We start from the raw sequence: 5000 nt of genomic DNA, 5'->3' as shown, positions 1-5000 counted from the left end.
ACTCTCTGCCTGTAACACGCACACAGACAATATGTAAGCACCAGCATGGAACAACACCCAGTGCATCCTCTCCGCCACATTAGACAATCCACACTGTCATAACCAGACTGGGAGGTCCACTCAGAAAACAGAATATCCCACCCACCCGACAACCACCATTGCTCAGCCAAGCCACCAACACCCACACATGTCCTACACAGGGGTGCACCCAACATCACAATACTGCCTCCTCTCACAGCACACAAACAATGGCAGGAATGAAAGACACAGGTCTGCCACAAGCATGGAATGAGAGCGCCGCCTGTCATGAGCCAAAGGTGCATCCTGACGTGGCAAATCAGATGATGCCGCAGGCATCCACTTACTATAATCACAATCAACAAACCGGCCGCCCCGCCCCCCATTAAACCTTTCCTTACAACAATGTGTACCTTAACCTAACCTATATCGTACCGTAACCTAACCTATATCGTACCGTAACCTAACCTATATCGTACCGTAACCTAACCTATATCGTACCGTAACCTAACCTATATCGTACCGTAACCTAACCTATATCGTACCGTAACCTAACCTATATCGTACCGTAACCTAACCTATATCGTACCGTAACCTAACCTATATCGTACCGTAACCTAACCTATATCGTACCGTAACCTAACCTATATCGTACCGTAACCTAACCTATATCGTACCGTAACCTAACCTATATCGTACCGTAACCTAACCTATATCGTACCGTAACCTAACCTATATCGTACCGTAACCTAACCTATATCGTACCGTAACCTAACCTATATCGTACCGTAACCTAACCTATGTCGTACCGTAACCTAACCTATGTCGTACCGTAACCTAACCTATATCGTACCGTAACCTAACCTATATCGTACCGTAACCTAACCTATGTCGTACCGTAACCTAAAATATGTCGTACCGTAACCTAACCTATGTCGTACCGTAACCTAACCTATGTCGTACCGTAACCTAACCTATGTCGTACCGTAACCTAACCTATGTCGTACCGTAACCTAACCTATGTCGTACCGTAACCTAACCTATGTCGTACCGTAACCTAACCTATGTCGTACCGTAACCTAACCTATGTCGTACCGTAACCTAACCTATGTCGTACCGTAACCTAACCTATGTCGTACCGTAACCTAACCTATGTCGTACCGTAACCTAACCTATGTCGTACCGTAACCTAACCTATGTCGTACCGTAACCTAACCTATGTCGTACCGTAACCTAACCTATGTCGTACCGTAACCTAACCTATGTCGTACCGTAACCTAACCTATGTCGTACCGTAACCTAACCTATGTCGTACCGTAACCTAACCTATGTCGTACCTTAACCTAACCTATGTCGTACCTTAACCTAACCTATGTCGTACCTTAACCTAACCTATGTCGTACCTTAACCTAACCTGTATTGCGCCTTAACCTAACCTGTATTGCGCCTTAACCTAACCTGTATTGCGCCTTAACCTAACCTGTATTGCGCCTTAACCTAACCTGTATTGCGCCTTAACCTAACCTGTATTGCGCCTTAACCTAACCTGTATTGCGCCTTAACCTAACCTGTATTGCGCCTTAACCTAACCTGTATTGCGCCTTAACCTAACCTGTATTGCGCCTTAACCTAACCTGTATTGCGCCTTAACCTAACCTGTATTGCGCCTTAACCTAACCTGTATTGCGCCTTAACCTAACCTGTATTGCGCCTTAACCTAACCTGTATTGCGCCTTAACCTAACCTGTATTGCGCCTTAACCTAACCTGTATTGCGCCTTAACCTAACCTGTATTGCGCCTTAACCTAACCTGTATTGCGCCTTAACCTAACCTGTATTGCGCCTTAACCTAACCTGTATGGCGCCTTAACCTAACCTGTATGGCGCCTTAACGTAACCTGTATTGCGCCTTAACGTAACCTATATTGCGCCTTAACGTAACCTATATTGCGCCTTAACCTAACCTATATTGCGCCTTAACGTAACCTATATTGCGCCTTAACGTAACCTATATTGCGCCTTAACCTAACCTATATTGCGCCTTAACCTAACCTATATTGCGCCTTAACCTAACCTATATTGCGCCTTAACCTAACCTATATTGCGCCTTAACCTAACCTATATTGCGCCTTAACCTAACCTATATTGCGCCTTAACGTAACCTATATTGCGCCTTAACCTAACCTATATTGCGCCTTAACCTAACCTATATTGCGCCTTAACCTAACCTATATTGCGCCTTAACGTAACCTATATTGCGCCTTAACGTAACCTATATTGCGCCTTAACGTAACCTATATTGCGCCTTAACCTAACCTATATTGCGCCTTAACCTAACCTATATTGCGCCTTAACCTAACCTATATTGCGCCTTAACCTAACCTATATTGCGCCTTAACGTAACCTATATTGCGCCTTAACGTAACCTATATTGCGCCTTAACGTAACCTATATTGCGCCTTAACGTAACCTATATTGCGCCTTAACGTAACCTATATTGCGCCTTAACGTAACCTATATTGCGCCTTAACGTAACCTATATTGCGCCTTAACCTAACCTATATTGCGCCTTAACCTAACCTATATTGCGCCTTAATGTAACCTATATTGCGCCTTAATGTAACCTATATTGCGCCTTAATGTAACCTATATTGCGCCTTAATGTAACCTACGTTGCGCCTTAACGTAACCTACGTTGCGCCTTAACGTAACCTACGTTGCGCCTTAACGTAACCTACGTTGCGCCTTAACGTAACCTACGTTGCGCCTTAACGTAACCTACGTTGCGCCGTAACGTAACCCACGTTGCGCCGTAACGCAACCCACGTTGCGCCGTAACGTAACCCACGTTGCGCCGTAACGTAACACACGTTGGGCCTTAACCCAACACACGTTGGGCCTTAACCCAACACACGTTGGGCCTTAACCCAACACACGTTGGGCCTTAACCCAACACACGTTGGGCCTTAACCCAACACACGTTGGGCCTTAACCCAACACACGTTGGGCCTTAACCCAACACACGTTGGGCCTTAACCCAACACACGTTGGGCCTTAACCCAACACACGTTGGGCCTTAACCTGCTCTGTAATTGTCATACGACGCGTTAAATTAGTGTAGTGTTGCCTAACTGCAACCCCCGCAATATAGTTTGCTACTCGCACTGCCCGGTCCCCAGTGTATCGCTTCATGTTAAACACCTTGCAGCTATACACTGTAATGTGGATGGCAGCAGGACGTACATGCTCAATGCCCTTTGCAGTTGTTCATTGGCATTTGCAGTTGTTCATTGGCATTTGCATGGCGAAGCACTTAGCCTACGCTGTGGTACGGCCTGTGTCAACTGTCCGCTGATGTTGTACGTCCAAATCACACACTGTACTGCACATTGGTCCTCATGTACTGAATGATACATCGTGGTACATGTGACCGTACAACGACTGCGCCAACAACGGCGAACCATGCGGTCCAAATGTTGTGCACTCAGCTACGTGTCGTCTCCCTATAAGAGCTGGATTGCAGTGTGGTATGCCCTGGATGGCGATCAGCATGAGCCGTCTGTTGATGTAGTGGCGCGTGTTGTCAGACGTAGTCGTCTCTTCTCACACACCGTGATAGCATGGTGCACTGCGTTCCACATCTGCGACATGCGACAGAGGCCGGTTGACAGTCGTTCGCGCAATGGACATCGCATACGTACGGGGGCCACCTTCCACGTGTTCGCGAAGCGTGCACATGTTGTTGCGTGTATGTGGGCAGACATAGTGTGTCGTGACACCTGACACAGGCATGCAACAATCGTTGAATTTGCAAATGGCGATGGACGCCTACGTTTGCTGGTGACGTTACGCAAATGAACAACTGGTAAACCGTTGTGGTGCGGTTGTTCTCGCTAGAGGTGAATCAGTGATGGCGACGATCGGTTGAGCTACCAACCGGTTGTTCCAGCGATACCCACCATGCCCACGAACGTGAATGGCATCTGGGTGTGAAGCGATACGCGGCGGTGGCTGGGTGGGACCGTCCCCGGCCGGTGAGGGGGGGCCTCCCGGCGTGCTGGCCGCGCGGTGCGTGGGCGCACGCGCTACAGCCGGCTGGTGGGGGCGGCCAGTGGCAGGCGCGCCGGCCGACGGAGGCGGCAGGCGGCGCAGCTGCGCGCCGGCGCACCCTGCACGCGGCGCCGTGCGGCCAAAGTAGGTCCTCGCGGGCCCGGTGCGAAGCGCGGTGGACATCTGCAGTGTGCTGGTCCGATTGAGGACTGTGTGCGCTGAGGATGCGCCGCCGCCCGGCGCTCGGCGCCGCGACGCCGTCTGCTGCTCGGTCGCCTCTGCGGTTCTCGCAGGTGGTTTGTATCGCAGCTGTGCGGACGTGTTGGCGCGTGCGCTGTGCTGGGAGAGTTCGCTTCGGCACCCAAGTGGGGCTTTTGTCCTTCTGTGGCGCTGGCGTTGGAGCTGCCGGTCACCGTAGGTGGCGCGTGTTGTCTCCCGCCGGCAATGCCACGACAGCACGCTCCCGGGCCTCTGTCGGCAGCGGCAAGCTCAGTTGGGAGCACGGGTGGTCGCACCTAAAGCGTCTACTCGCCAAACTCCGGGCGATTGCGCCTCTCTCGAACCCGACCAAGTACTTAGGACGGCGCTGCGCGCCGCCGGGACCTGAGAGGGTTTCGAGGTGTATGGTGCAGGGGAGCTCAGCCTCCTCCTGTTTGCAGAATAATTGAGCGGACGCTTGCGTGTTCGCGCGGGCCCCCGGGACACACTCCCGGGCGGCCGGCTGCTCAGCTCTAGTTGACGCAGCTCCCTGGTTGATCCTGCCAGTAGTCATATGCTTGTCTCAAAGATTAAGCCATGCATGTCTCAGTACAAGCCGCATTAAGGTGAAACCGCGAATGGCTCATTAAATCAGTTATGGTTCCTTAGATCGTACCCACGTTACTTGGATAACTGTGGTAATTCTAGAGCTAATACATGCAAACAGAGTCCCG

The 5000-nt window shown here is 50.6% G+C and overlaps 1 non-coding gene across 1 annotated transcript in view; it reads left to right on the top strand.

The window, feature by feature from the left end:
• Positions 1 to 4813: 4813 nt before the first annotated feature.
• The window catches only part of LOC124578121, a 1910-nt gene continuing 1723 nt past the window's right edge, over positions 4814 to 5000 (top strand). Inside the window, exon 1 of the ribosomal RNA XR_006972666.1 lies at positions 4814 to 5000. This exon is cut by the window's right edge and continues 1723 nt beyond it. This is a non-coding gene — a ribosomal RNA (small subunit ribosomal RNA).

This window comes from Schistocerca americana, unplaced genomic scaffold (genome assembly GCF_021461395.2).
Source record: "Schistocerca americana isolate TAMUIC-IGC-003095 unplaced genomic scaffold, iqSchAmer2.1 HiC_scaffold_272, whole genome shotgun sequence".
In the NCBI taxonomy this organism is placed as follows: domain Eukaryota; kingdom Metazoa; phylum Arthropoda; class Insecta; order Orthoptera; family Acrididae; genus Schistocerca; species Schistocerca americana.
This window is presented reverse-complemented; position numbering and strand designations above follow the sequence as displayed.